This window comes from Saccoglossus kowalevskii, chromosome 5, assembly GCF_978046115.1.
Source record: "Saccoglossus kowalevskii chromosome 5, keSacKowa6.1, whole genome shotgun sequence".
Taxonomy (NCBI): Eukaryota; Metazoa; Hemichordata; class Enteropneusta; family Harrimaniidae; genus Saccoglossus; species Saccoglossus kowalevskii.
Genome location: NC_140645.1, coordinates 39,888,923 through 39,905,503, shown reverse-complemented (window position 1 = coordinate 39,905,503; position 16,581 = coordinate 39,888,923). Strand labels below are relative to the sequence as shown.

General features: G+C 36.6%; 1 long non-coding RNA gene across 1 annotated transcript; it reads left to right on the top strand.

The window, feature by feature from the left end:
- The first annotated feature begins 419 nt into the window (after window positions 1–419).
- On the top strand, window positions 420–2,760 carry LOC146746130 (uncharacterized). The gene is made up of 2 exons (XR_014929585.1): window positions 420–467; window positions 2,626–2,760. It is a non-coding gene; the product is annotated as an uncharacterized LOC146746130 (long non-coding RNA).
- The last annotated feature ends 13,821 nt before the right edge of the window (window positions 2,761–16,581 follow it).

The following is a 16,581-nucleotide window of genomic DNA, read 5'->3' as shown; positions in this document are numbered from 1 at the left end:
ATATTATACAAAAACAAATTGAATCCATTTTTCAACGAGGGGGGAGGGTCCGGACCCCAAGAACCCCCATCTAGACGCAATGATCCCGGGACCCGCCGTAGGCGACAGTATTTTCATTCGAGGTCAATTTTGGATCACCAGGTCATTCCTAAACGCGTAATTAGGACTGAGTCAAGAATCAATTTTGAGTGCCAGAAATCATCCAAAGACGTTTATTTGGGTATAATTTGCGCTGTCAAGACAAAGTTCAGGCTAATAAAATAAGATTGACGACGTTTTCTCATGAGAAAAAAGTGAATTATTTGTTGAAAAAGGCGGAGAAAAATTGAAAGGCAGAAATCGTGACGTTGACTCTACGCATGCAATGCAGCGTCATGGAAATTGTCTACAGTACACGTACACGCATCTTTCGATGACGTGATTATTTTACCAGCCAGCCCAGGACGCCGTACAGAAATTGTACTAAGGTAAAAATTTTAATATATTCTTAACAATTGCTTTACCTCTAAAACTCTGCACACCATGCTATGATCATTCAGTGTTTTGTACTAAACGTTTCATCGCTTAGCAAAGCCAATTTTCAGGATTTATTGGCACATGATGTCATGAATCAGAGAAACTAATGACCAAAAATAAATATTGCATCGTATATAAATGATGACAGCGATTTACTAGGCCTATGGCCTGTGAACTCATATGATGTGTGTGCACGGTGCGACTAGTAACAATTACCTAACCTACCGGTCCTTCACGGCCACAGTTGTCGCTATGCATCTCAATAAAATAGCATCTAAAACCAATTAAGGCCGATATGTGTAAATACTTGTACATTAATAGTCTAGTCTATGCAACCAGCAATAATGACATGCAAGAATGGCATTGGCAAAATGATGACCTCGGATGTAGCCATGTCTAGGGGCAAGGGTATGATTTATAGTCTTTGCCCATTAATGTAATGTTATAATGTATATGAAGTATGTGATCATGATTAATCTTCATGATCATTTGTGACCACACCATTGATTATTCGGCATAGGCTACCACACACTATAATATTGAGCAGAAAGTCATGTAAGAAATTGCATTTGATTCACCACATTCGCATGGCTGACTGTATTCATTCTTACTTTTTCATGATCATTGTTTGGCTCACTACAAGTTTCTTGTGATTTAGGTGGATTTTTGTCACATGCAAGAAACAGCAAGAGCTGCAATGTGTACATCAGGGGGCTTTTATCATGCTTGTGATGTTGCTACTGTAGGTAAATGGCCACAGCAGGAATGTACATAACTGTCATTTATTAGGCAGACACTGATAGGGGCTAATTCCTTGTGCTCACTACATACACATGTACATCAGTGAAGGTTTTTCTGTTGCCAGCTGCCATTTTCAGTTCATGCCACTCACCTCAACCTTAAACAATGACATGTGTTGTCATTTGTTATTAATTTTATTTTCATGGAAATGAGTTACCTTTTTCTAAAATAAACAAAATTTGATAGTAATATCATCATGTAAAAAAAAATTGTTTAAAATGATTGTATTTGATATAGACTGAACATGTTGGGGAAAAAATAAATCTAAAATAATAAAATATCTGCCTAACTACCCAATAGTTTTTACTCTAATACTGGAAACACCAAATTTGTTTTTCATTGGCCTCATAATGGTTTGAGATCTTTTTAACATGGTCCACATAAATAATGCGGGATGAACTGGTATTCTGTACAAACAGGTCCATGCATTTACATTCTATGTTTCTGGTTTGATGATGACTCATTTACAGCCCTGTCATTGGTGATACAAGAAGTTTACTCCTTATAGCATGTGTGTGGACTGTCTTATGCAAATCAACAATGCTGTTTTTGCACATGGTCAATTCACTCCGGTTATATGTCAGATGACACATTACCATTGCCATGCGATAAATTCATTACTTTTACCAGTTCTATCAGTCTGATGGAATTGATATCATCATTGATAACTCTATGAAGTACAATTACATTCCATATAGTCTCTTTGCACCTACTTTATTTCTTATTCATTCTGAATGGACAGTTGGATGAACATACAATAGCCTAAAAGTAAGGGGGTATATTTGTACAACACCCTGTAACTTTGCATGATATGGGTCTATAATACTGTCTTGTAAACAGTTAACTACTGGATTTGTACAGTTTATTGTTGCTGCACATATACTTATTGAAAACAACAAGATATAGTATTTTCGGCATTATGACTACTACATGTACCAAATTGGTCGGTGGTGATACCTATCATTTGGGTCTTCCGTCGACACTTATCTGCTTTTGCACCATGAGTCGTTCCATGCACATCATACCAGATTTAATCATGACACTCCGTTTACAACACTAATTTACCTCATTACAATGTGCATAACCTGTGTTTTCATTGAGAGGATGCTTGAATGCACGGTAGTGCTTTCAGCATCCTCTCACTAGTTATTTACAATGTGCCTCAAGATTTAATTTATGGAAAGTCCAATCATATCCAAAGCATTTCAACAATGTTCTTCCTATTGAACATTCCTCTACTCAACACCTTACTCAAATCATTCATTACAATATATAATCCTTACCACTTGTTTTTTTATTTTCTTCCAGGCGAGATAATTCAACCATCACCTGTATCTCCTATTGGTTCAACTTTTTACTTTATTCTTACTCGAATTTTTTTGTAAACTTGTTGTATATTGATGGTTAAGATAACAAATAAAAACTTTATTTTTTCCTTGTTCATTACAGACGTTTATTCTATTCACACTATTTTACATGGTTGTCTTCCAACTAGTCATGCTGAGTGATGTCTAATAGCAGCTGGCCAAATTACAATCGAGTGGTGGGTGGGTCACAGTCAAGTACAAATCAGCCATTCACTGCCAAAGAACAAATATAATCATTCTTTCCGATCAAGTACTTTAACCTCCCCCTCTTGATTCATATGACATAACCAAAAGACGTAAGACATCACCTACTTCCTATAACACACAACACCATATTCACGTAATTGTTCATACATGTATACATTGTCACAGCAAAATCAATTACATAAATTTACCAACAGCTCCAGCAAATCATCTGCCCATATTAACTATAGCCTCTTTTGTAATCCCTCTAATACTTATATTTTGTGTTTCAATTACATAATGTTAGTCCAAAAATGTCAGCTTCTATTATTTGAACACAATCCTATTATCAAGGTCACGTTTGTATTGCGCTGGTCCCGCTAACTCTGGATCCACCACTGGAGGTAAACAGTGGTAAATGGTAAATTTCTCACACACTACGCTACTAGTTCGTATCAGCTTCAATTTGATTTGTAGTAGTAGGCAAGATCATCGTATTTCCTCATGATTTAATTTCTGTATAATTAGACAATGTTCTCTAAACGCATTCATTTCACCACAGATCACCAGACTGTTGTTTCACTCACCGATATATATAAGGATGCAAGTTATGATACATTATAATGATTTTAATTAGTAACAGTATTTAACTTTTCGGCGGATGGGCGTTTGATATGTGACGTGTACAAAGTCGTGGTGTAGTGTAGTGTAGTGGTGACCGCAACGTCGAAGTGCGTTCTGTACACTTGGAATTTGAACGTACGTTGACGACTTCACAATTGGCATGCACTGTGTGGTATAATTGTTATGCCATGGATGCCAGTGATTTAGTTATTTTGTACATGGCCGCTTGCCTATGGTGTTCACTTTGCTTGCGAACTGCAAATCAGTCATAAACTTAAAGCGGCAATATCTGTGGGTTTGAACATTTTTCTTAAATATAACCGCATAAAGATGACCAACTCTTAGCGAAATAATGTTTTAGACACAAATGCACACAGGTTAATATCACATAAAATGCGATGTGAAAACTAAGGGTCGAGTAATCATCATTTTGTTGAAATCTGGGTCGGTCACGTGGTGTGGACCGTAGTTAATTATTACGCACTACTGTTACACGATGCACATTATTATGGAAATGACACAAAACATATTAACCTCTCAAGATGGCAACGTATTTGACATTCCACCCTGGGAACCCGGTAAGTTTTCATCTTGTACCGTGATCCCTGAGGTTCGCTTGACAAAATTATATTTCAATTGATGGCGCCCCTCGTCGGTCGTGGTCGTGGGAGCTAGAGTGAATTGGAACCTTAACGGTACGGGAGAGCAGACACAGAAGTCATCACAAATTGTTTTATTTCAATTTCGAATCTAATAATATCTGACAAATGAGGATATTATATGAACCCCAATTAGGTATTAAACACTCTACATCCGGCAATGTCCCTTGTTCTCCTGTGTTTTTGATGACTGTTAACGCCATATGCTTGTTTCGAGTCAAGCAGCAAGTTATCAGAAACCATTATCGTGAATAGTGTACAAAGATGACGTGATAGTACTGGTCTATAATGATGCAAACAAACGTCAGTTTCTTGGTGTAGTACCTGTCCGCTATGGACCAGTACTACACTAGACTGACATGGAGTGTCTCCGCTATGAACCATTACTAGACCAGACTGACATAGAGTGTCCATTGTTGACCAGTACTACACTGGACTGACATGAAGTGTCTCCGCTATGAACCATTACTAGACTAGACTGACAGAGTGTCCATCGTTGACCAGTACTACACTAGACTGACATGGAGTGTCTATATTATGGACCAGTACTACACTGGACTGACATGGAGTGTCTCCTTTATGGACCAGTTAGTACTACTCTAGACTGACATGGAGTGTCTTCAGTATGGACCAGTACTACACTAGACCATCTTCGCCAGCCAAGGAACATTTGTGTCGGGTCACCCCTCCAAACTAACCCTTGTCAGACTGAACCACTACAGTGTGTATTTAATGGACGCCCTTAACGACAAGGAGGGGAGATGCGACAAAAATAAACAGCCAATCAGCTATCTTGTATCAAAATACAGTAGAGCGGGTCTTCTTAAAATGGCGACCCAAGCAGAACAGACCACGCAGTTTTTCAAGATATACTTAGTATAGCCATGCAATTGAGGCATTACTAGCTGAAAATAGATGAGTTTATTGCAACGAGAACAGGGTGTAACAAATCACGAAATTTGTGCAACAGTTCAACTCTTGAATGATCAGTCGAGCAGAGAGTTTCTTTCAGAGTTGACAGTTTCATTACTTTGTTAAAACATTGTCGACATAAATATTCGTCACTTTGCTGACGAAGTATGCCCAAAACAGCCTGCAACTTTGGCATAAAACGCTGCGGAAAACTAGGTGAACAAATGCAACACCGGGTTTTGGGGTTTGGCAAACAACATAAACACACTCTACACACACGGTTACTAGAAGAATTATGGACCTCTACTGCTAACGGACAGCAAATACACAGCTGAACAAGGAAATTGTCGGAAAACTAAATTGTCAGTTGTTAATTATTTATAGTTTCAATCTGTGTCAGCTCGACCCTACGTGTTACAATGGTGGCGTTTTGTTGTTTATTGTTGATAATGATTCCTGCTTCTGTAAGAAACATGTTCCTCCTGGTTGCCAAGTCTGTCCAGTATCGGTGTAGGCATCGTCAGATGTGACAAACTAATTTACTTAGAATAAATTCGAAATTTCAACAGAAAAAAAACAACAAAATTGCATATTACGCCGAACCCACACCTAGAAACAGGTCGCATCGTTTAACATTATCATCGGTACAAACCTGAGTGCTCGTATCAAATAACATTTAATTCATCAATTTATTGTCATTTAAGTAAGACGAGTGTGTTTTCATAGCATTGGTTGCTGTGAAGGCATCCTTTAGTTTTCACTCCAAGAAACCGTCAAAATGTGCATTATCCAGCATAAAAACGAGTTATAAATACTTAAAACACACACAATCAGTTGCAAATCATCAAACTGTTGACTGGTAATTTCCCACTACAAAACCACTTGTCCGGATCATCGCTCTCTATTTCATGAAATCGTTATTGAGTGTATGATACTAAATCTATTGAAAGATCAGTTCGTCGTATTGTTCACACTTCTCCAATAATGACATGGATTGTGCCAGTGTGTTTAAGATTATATTTCCCTTTACAATCTACATTAACACACTCATAGAGTAAATGCCAGTTTACTTAGTAAGCGTTTAATAATTGACCGTGTAAACGGATAGAAGTCTTAAAGCATTACTGTATGACACCTTGTTAGGAGATGTGATGTGTTTTAGTTGCTAGAAATGGACACGTGGGATAAACAGTATTTCAAATTCGAGACTCTCTCATAAAAGGCTCGGAACCAAAACTACTGCACTCGTTTAATAAATCTGATATTGTAGGCTAACTTGTGAAATATTCCCTTATATGCGGAGGCGCAAAAGGTATCTGTATTAGTAATTACAAGTATATATAGATAACCTTTCTGAACGACTATAACTCATACATATTGAAATGTAAAAAGCAACATTCGTCCTGACTATAATGTTATTAATTTGTGGTACGTGTAAGGGGCACGATATTTTATTAGATTCTGTGTAAATGAAAATATAAAAAAATGGCAAATTTGAAAACGTAAGTTGGTCGGAGAAGTCAGTTGGAAAGGACGCATAAATACACTTAAATTCTAAAAATCTAGAAAGGTAATTTTTCTGAAAAACCAGGTCGACTCGGAGTATACTTCGTTAGACCAGGTCGACTCGGAGTATACTTCGTTAGACCAGGTCGTCATTACATTTCTCCCAATGTTCATTGTCTGAAATTCAATTATATTTAAAGCACGCCCTCTATCAGTGGTACACTTCTACACATAGTCATATACATCACATGCAAATGAGGTTTTGGAATATTCAACGATGGTAATTATTATTAACCAGGGTTCATTTGAATCCGACAAACAAGGACAAATATGTGATGTAAACAGATTATTACCGCATATAGTGCAATATAACGACAGAAATAATAACATCTACATTTCAATCTGTATCACACGGAGCAATTACTGTCATGAATTTGTTTTTGCTATCTGTTGACCGACTTAATTAGCTGATTATTAGCGAATTGCTGTGTTATGTCTGTCATCGTTTAGGCCTATTTGAAGTTTTGGACGGAACTTGGCTCAGTGATTTGGAACTAATTACCAGATAACCGCCGCTTTTTAGACTACTCATTCTGACAGTTTATATCCATAGTTATTAATGTAGTGAACGATTAATCAAAAGATATGACGTATTCAGTACTTAGTGTGATTGGCTTTATGATTGAAGGTTACGCCCTAGAGTCTTTTTACTGCTTTGTAATTGGTTAGAGTTGTGAAAATGAATAAAGAGAGCTTGAGTTGGTCTTGAGGAGCACAGCACGATAGACGCAGTTGATAGTCCAGTCTTGGGCGAGTCTTGGTTCAGCCTTGCGAGAGTCTTGGGGACTTTTTCCCCAGGGCGCTGTGTCTTATAGAGTGCTCAATTGACCGACTAAGACGAGAGCTGAAACGTATTTCGTTGTGTGTGTCTTATTTGACTGTAAAGTATAAGTGACTTCCCCGATCCCGTACCTCAAGGGGACGAGATAGAGAGACGAGACGAGATTCCACCCTGGACAGTGTGGAGAACCCGAGAGGAAGAGAATTTTACCCCGTGATACGTGAGTGGAGATCCCGGGCAGGTGTTTAACACACATTGACATCCTGTGAAGAAAAGTGAAATGGCGAAGAGGTGTCATTCTTGTGAACCGAACTAACTGGCTCGTCCACAGAGACGAAACCGCGCTTGACGACTAACACCGTTAACAGTATGGCACCGATGAACGACGCTGAAGAGATGAAGACTTCTGAACCCCTTATGAAGGATGAGTATCGTATAGGACTGAATAATTAATAATTGAGCGACATTAAAGACAGGAAGAAGAGAAAGAACGACCCGGACTAACGCGACAAGAGAAGAGACGCTTATAGACTTTGATTAGAACTTTAGCTATCTGTGTATTGCTTAGAGAACTGCTCGCTGGACACTGTAACTGACACTGTGTAACTCAAGACGTTGAACTCTTTTCCACAACCCTAACCCTATTGCTCAGTAATGTAATGTATTGCTTGCTTTTCCTATCGTTTTTACCGTTTTTTTTGTGATGTTGAATTGTATGTTATGTAAGCGCCCAGATTTTTGTTTTGAACTGATATTTGGTGACGTTCGAGGTCCTTTATAACGATTTAAGCGCGCCTCAGTGGACAAGTATTTGCAACCCAGTGTTATGAGTTTTGTGAAGTTTTATGGTGTTTTAATGAGTTAATGAGTAAGGATTATGATGGGGAAAGTAATGCCCCAATGAGTTTTTCAGAGTTTTGAGATTTGTCGATGTACAGAGATATCGACGTTTTAAGAGTTGTTGTTGTTTATGTGTTGTTTCCGGAATACTTCTGACGCTTTTTGAGTTTAGAGCACCTTCAGTGTAACGTTTTTTAATGTCTTTTTGGGATGAGAGGTGGTACGCTTATATGCGTATTGTTTGGTAACGCAAGCTTTTGTTTATGATTGACAGGATTATATGTAACTCAGTAGTTTCTATCGTTTTGCCTTTTTTCCCGTCTTTTTGCCAGAGGAGTAATGTGTTATGATAACTTTGTCTTTGCATTCGGTTTCCACGCCGTATGACTTTTGTTTAGATTAACGACTTTTGAGTTCAGTTGAAGTTTATAAGCGTATGTGACAAGAGTTTGATTAATAGCTTTTTTATTCATTGTTTATTAGTTACCGCTTTGCAATGCTTTAACCGAGAGACGCATCCCTGGTAATCACGTGATCATGATGTCGACTGCAGCGATTGGCTGATCGCTTGGTTACACCGCCACGCCTTAGTTTTTTTGACCTTTTGATATAGAGTTTGTAACCTTAGTAAAGGAGACAGTGCAGCGAAGGGTTACCTCAGTGGACCGTTTGAGAAAAGTGAGTCGATTGGTAGCCTTTCCCTTGTTTTTTTGATTTATAACCGTTGATATTTGAAACTTTATAACCATTGTATTTAGACTTTATAATCATTGTACTTAATTAGTGTGTTTTACTCTTTTTGATTTATTCCTTTTCTTAGTATTGTATTTAACCCTATGACGATGAGTGGCTGACGGTATCTTTGATTTATGAACGTGTTATGCCGGGAGGCACAATCTCAGTTTGGGTGAAGGGATGTGTCATGAATTTGTTTTTGCTATCTGTTGACCGACTTAATTAGCTGATTATTAGCGAATTGCTGTGTTATGTCTGTCATCGTTCAGGTCTATTTGAAGTTTTGGACGGAACTTGGCTCAGTGATTTGGAACTAATTACCAGATAACCGCCGCTATTCTGACAGTTGGTTTCCATAGTTATTAATGTAGTGAACGATTAATCAAAAGATATGACGTATTCAGTACTTAGTGTGATTGGCTTTATGATTGAAGGTTACGCTCTAGAGTCTTTTTACTGCATTGTAATTGGTTAGAGTTTTGAAAATGAATAAAGAGAGTTTGAGTTGGTCTTGAAGAGCACAGCACGATAGACGCAGTCGAGAGTCCAATCTTGGGCGAGTCTTGGTTCAGCCTTGCGAGAGTCTTGGGGACTTTTTCCCCAGGGCGCTGTGTCTTATAGAGTGCTCGATTGACCGACTAAGACGAGAGCTGAAACGTATTTCGTTGTGTGTGTCTTATTTGACTGTAAAGTTAAAGTGACTTCCCCGATCCCGTACCTCAAGGGGACGAGATAGAGAGACGAGACGAGATTCCCCCCTGGACAGTGTGGAGAACCCGAGAGGAAAAGAATATTACCCGTGATATTACCATCATGGTGGCTGTGGATGTTAGACATCAAACTGTTGGCTCACATACGATCATTCCATGATTGAATTAGAGTTGCAAAATGTGTGCAATGAAATCTCGTGCGCTTCGAAATCGAATCAGTAAGAATAACTAAAATGTTGACGACTGCAATAGAAAACAATTCAACCAGTAAATTTCTCTTTTATGTATCACAAATTAAATTGTGTAAATTTACCAGTTACGACGTTCAATGGTTATTAACATCGTGATCGATATCGTCAGAAAGAAAATAATTTGTTACAATGTTCTACACTTCTCTACTGATTTTCCATTTGAAAAACAGATGATTACTACATGCTTTACAGATAGTAAGTGAATCGTGAAGTAAATCAAATAAGAATTCGACTGAGAAACATAGTTGAAATAATGAGTATTTACCTTACGATGATGCCATATAGTGAAAGCTGTGGATGAAAACAATCGAACAAGTTTAAAAATTGGGAATATGTCTATAATGTCTTTGTTTCAGATCGGTGTTTTTTGTCAAAGTATTAGAAGATGATCTGATATTAAATGGTTATAAACAATTAGCATGTGAATATAATATCACTTTTATATTTTCAAAACCAGTTCGTACAAGGTTTTCGTCATTTATTTCTCTTCAACTACACAAGGTTACCTTCAAGATGCTAGTGGAATTATTGTACAAACGCTGAATAATATATACTGATATATTTTGTCGTAATAATTTGTGTATGACGCGTTGCGTCATGACAGTTTATCAGGAAACGATTCCCCCGTACCCACAGTTAGTTGTCTCGACGAGTAAATGTCTCTTGCGTTGCTCGCCTTGTTGTCCTGGGGAAACCGGCCTTCAGACAATTGTCACGTGTTATTCCCAGAATGCAATTAAAAGTTACGTAATGTACATTTCACCAATTGTCAACAAGAATGTCAAATATTAAGTAATAGACATATGTGTGTACAAAACGAATTTCTATTTTTTTGATTGACGTGTTATGCGATATCACGTAAATATTCTTACAATACACAGCTCATGTACGATAGATCAAACACTCTACTGCTAGAATCTAAAAATAAAATGACTTTAAATATTCCATGGAATTACCGGTCGAGGGACATCACATAATAGAAGCTGAAATACCAACAATAAAAGTGTAGCCATAAACACTTATATACATGTCGTCTAAAATCATATGTTATGTACCATGCCTGGCAACGATTTATACTTAAACAATCTTACATGTTTTGTAAAGTTCATGGCCAAGTATCTATCCAATGTCAATACAGTAATCAATCACCCTTGATATGCATTAACAGATATTACCGCATTATTACACGTGATCAACCACTTTTAAACGATAGATACACTTTACTACCAAGAGGCTAACAATAAAATCACTAATTCACTAATGAATTGTCAGTTTATACAAATACACGTGCAATTTCACACAATAGAAAACGGAATTCCAACGATAAAAGTGCAGCCATTGTTATTTATATATCAATTATACGTTATAACATTAACTATAAAGAAAAGTACGAGAGGAGCAGTAGGTATTGTGTTCCTATTATAGATCTATCTTATCTGCTAATTAGTAAAGCGTCGACCATTTAAGACAAATTACAGTCAATAAAGCTCTGTTAGTAAATATTTGTATAAGGCATGTTTTTTTAAGTTTTCCCTATATACCATACCATGTCTCTTATGGCTAACTATTTTGGTGAACGTTGCCATCTGCTGTGTGTGTTTCGACATGATGTCGTGTTAAACTGTGAATGTTGAAAGTTAAGTAAGACGCACGTTTCAGTGACTGCAATGCGTGACAAAACAGTGTGATGGCGTAAATGGATATGAGCAATTGCATAACGTGCCCATGATAGTTTGATAATGTTGTAAACAAACTAAAAATAAAAGCAACTATCAGAGCCCCCGCGAACTAAATTTAAAATATGTTGAAACTAAATTAGTATTTTGACAAATTGAGTAGTGACCCACAATGTAACAGTTGTGTAGCGTTTTCCTTGTTTCGTTACATTATGGCTGAAATCACGCTTGGTTTTTTTTTAAATTAAGGTTAAACAGTGATATGTAAATTAGAAGTATTAAGACTGACTTCAATTTCAGTCACCTAATGATTCTTATTCATCTGTGTATGCCTATGTCAGCTTCTTCAGCTAGCTGCAAATCACAATGTATCAAAACCCAATCAGGTATTAAATTGAGAAGTGAATAGATAAATGTATCACTTATAAGGGATAAAGTCAGATAATAACCAGTTTAAGAGTTAAACATCAAGCTGTCGTCTCACCAACGACCAATTTCTGATTGAGTTATGTTAGTAAAATGAAAACAAGAATTAAATCACGTGCGTTCCACAATTGAATCAGTAAAAATAAAGCAAATATTGAAGGATATAATAGAAAGGCCGTCAACCGGTAAATTTGTCTTTTATATGTCACAAATTATATTGTGGAAATTAACCAGTTACAACGTTGAATAATTATTAATTTTGAAATCGCTATCTACCAAAGGATAATAGTTTTAACAGTGTATTACGAATCCCACGGGACTCGATGAACATACAATTTATTGACAATATTATTTGAATGAAGAATCACCAAATACTGAATAGTAATGACAAATAGTTTTGTAAACAGATACAATGACTCGACAGATAATATTCAATTATAATACGTGGCCATCTATTATAGAATCACGTTTACAGTTAATTTAAATCGACGATTGATACATGAAAATTATAACGTCATCAAACGATTGCGGTGCTAGTAATGATGAAATAGTTTCTGCTTATTTGTCATCCCGTTGTCACAAAGTGATTGTCATGTCTCCTATGCAACACCTCGTTACGTAAATGTGCCTGGCTGACTAGAGAAAGTTTCACGAATGATTAAAGCGGGAGGGTCGTCATCCGCGCACGCGCGGGAATTGAGTCCCAAGCGATAATAACAACACACGCTAAAACGCAAAGGTTCATGGGTAGACGCTTGTTTGTAAACATTGACACGCTATGGCCATCTGACACACGCGCAGGTGACGACTCCCACGCTTTAATAATGCACGAACGTCATTCATTCATTCACTGACGAATGAGACTTTGGGGGAACCTTGGTTAAGGTCCGCAGGTGCTTTTGTTCGACCGAGCCTTGTTGACGCCAGGATAGCGCATTACAATTACCATTTGATAGGGAGATGGCCACACAGCCTTGTCATGCAGTCCCAAACAGGAAATGACTTCTGTGGTAAAATGCACTATGTGTCAGCATTAGCACTTGCAATTTGCACTTCCAAAAAAAAGTCAGTAGAGACAACAGTGACATTCAATGTCGGAAATGTCGCCTGGCACAAAAACATTTAAAAACATATATATATATATATATTTCAACCCGCCCTCCTCGCCACAACCTCTCATTAAACGTTCCTATTCATATGTATATGTATGACGATATCCAAAGTGTATTTGACTATTAAATTAAATGAAGACTAATTGGAATGACGCCCGATAATTTGTCTCATGGACGATATAGCACAACACTTCTAGAGCAAAATGCATTGTTGACAAGTTCACTTCTGTGATTACTCGTCGAACAAGTAAACTTAATATATATGAATAAAATAGTTCTAGGCAAAGCGGAGCAATGCCTTTTCCCCAGTGTTCAGAGATGGGATTATGTCGTGATTTTATCGGAGACTGCTCTTTCTGGTTGGTTTTGGTTTACATGCAATGTGGTCAAGAAGTTAACGTAATAGATACGTATTAATAGTGAAAGGATGTTAATAATACGGATTGGCCATGCTTAGTACGGTTTTATTTAAATAATGGCGTGATTGTTTGGACAATCTCATCTTTTATAGACATTCAAATCGTCTCTAAATCTAGTGATAAATAATCATGGTAATCATGTTGACGTACAAAGCATGTCACTGCCCAACTAATCGGGTTACCAGGCCAAACAACATGATGTTGGAACATTAGTGATAGAAATTATATTGGTTGATTGGGGGTATTGTTAATACATAGCGATGCCGAATTAACTAAAGAAGTCTCTGAAATAGAAATGAACATCATTATAGTAATGCATCATGAATACTTTGCGATAACATGACCCTCAAGAGGCAGAGGTATGTCCTCAACATGGTACTAGATATAACGACAGTCACTTGGCCTCGTTTCTACATACACATACGACAAAATAAAGTAGATATGTTCAATGTCACGCCATAAAGAGTTGTAATTTGATAATTGTAACTGTACTACGGTCTGACATCACTGACGCGTCATAACATTTTTTCTGTGATTTAGACCAACAATTGTAAGTGACGTCCATTTTGTTATTTCAAAACAAACAAGTAAGCCTCTATGAAGCACTGCGATGCAATATATTCAGACCAATATTGGTATGAAACAACACATGTGTGTGTGTGTGTGTGTGTGTGTGAAGGAATATGTTTGAATGGGTTTTAGAAGTTCATGGCCAAGTCTCCACCCACTGGCAATTAATTACACTGAATATTCATTAACATGTATAATCACATTATGACACGTGACTGTGATAGTCATCAACCACTTTCTCTTGACTGCCAAAAGGCTAACAATAAAATCGCTTAAAATTCTTCAATTAATTGTCGGTATATACAATTACACGTACAATTTCACACAATAGAAAACGGAATTTCAGCGAAAAAAAGTGCGGCCACTTTTATTTACTTATCTTTTCTGCTAATTAGTTAAGCGTCGACCATTTAAAGCAATTTACATCAATAAAGCTCTGTCAGTTAATATTTGTATAAGGCATGTTTTAAGTTGTCCCTATATACTATACCATGTCTCTTATGGCTAAGTATTTTGGTGAACGTTACCATCTGCTGCGTGTGGGTCGACATAATGTCGTGTTAAACTGTGAGTGTTGAAAGTTAAGTGAGACACACGCCAAAGTGACAGTAAAACGTGTTACAAGTAATAACATAATCTCGATATCTGTTTGCTTCTATTTATGAAATCCACAGTCGACCAACATAAGAATGATAAACACGATGTCACCGATATCACTTTTCTAACTCAGCACTACGTTTAATATAACTTGTTTAGGCACAGTTAATATATATATTGATAAATTATATAACAATTTAAAGGTACAATTCGACCTTCAAATGAAACTAACACGGCTCCAGCATTTTATGTTAGTTTTGCTCAGAGCTTGACATCATCTGTTCTGTAGGTCCACTTTCTATGTCTGATATAAGTTTTAAAAAATAATCCATACAATTTCTAAGTTTTAGCCCGCGTCATCAATAACTATACAAAATTGTTTTATACAATTAAGACCCAAATATATGATAACTTCTGTAACACAATAAACACTGAGATATTGAAAACAAATCAATAGTGTCATATAACGTGTGCGCACCGCGTAAGCGGTAGCATAATTTAGTGTTGTTGTAAATTAATATATGTATTAGAAACACGTTAAGATGGTGTGAGTTCACTAAAAGTTAACCGACGGGTCTACTAAGATTTTAGAATATTCAACGTGGTGACTTTAAAGTGACAATATCTGTGATTTTGAACATTTTTATGTTTAAATATAACCACATAGAAATGACAAAATCTCATGGATGGAATTATTGTTGTAGACACAAATTCAAAAACATAAAATGTGATGTAAAAACTAGTCACCGTCGTTGAAATTAGTCACGTGATTGAAGCAGAAGAAAATTATGACGCACGATAAACACTATTATGGAAAGTGGCACATAAAATCATCAGTGAGAGGCTGTCTATTGTGTGACATAGTTGACATTAATTCGCCTATCGTAATCCTTGAGTTTGAAAAACCTGTAAAGTTGGTACGCTAGAATAGATGAGCGCAACCCCAGCGGCCTTTTTTTAAACTTGCAAGTGATTTAATGTACAAAGTCGGTATATAGCAAATATACTATGATTTCAGTGTCCACATGTTGTCGGTGGTTGTTACAAATTGATACTGAAGACACAAGGTAATGTTATTAAATTGTTATTTTCCACTTAAAGGACGCAGAGCGTGTTCGAATTTCAGTAAATAAACAATGTATTTTACACGCGCTTTGCATGTCGCTGTAAGTCCCATATCGAACAGGACGCGACACGACGACAATCACCCTTTAAAGCATACTTCACTACAATGAATGAATGAATGAATGAATGAATGAATGAATGAATGTATGAATGAATGAATTAATGAATGAATGAATGAATGAATAAATAAATGAATGAAGTAACCTTAAATGTGAAAGCTAGTTGATTTCACGCCAGTAAACAGTGTGAACTGAGCAGTAAATACGAGTATATAATGTGGAATTTAATCCTCGATTACAAACACCAACAGTTAAGAAAAATCCAATCAATACTGTTATTCCCAGAATGCAATTGCAGGTTAACGGAATAACGTTCTGTACATTTCAGTTATTGTCAACAAGGATGTCGAATACCAATTACATACAGTTCAGTATATCCTGAAAATGAATCAATAACAGTATATACAAATGATGTCAAAAAGTAATTTTGAGCCAGGTATATTGATTGATATTCGATAATTTGTTTGATATGTTTACAGTTTGTAAAATAGAATTACATGCGCGCGCATTTTTATGAAATGTTTCATGTATAATTAACTTACTGATTAATGCTATATAATTTGTCATCCCAGACTGGACAGTGTCTATAGTAAGTCAGAAGACCTCGATGTAATATTTCAAAAACGCACTAAATAGAAAATATTAAGTTACA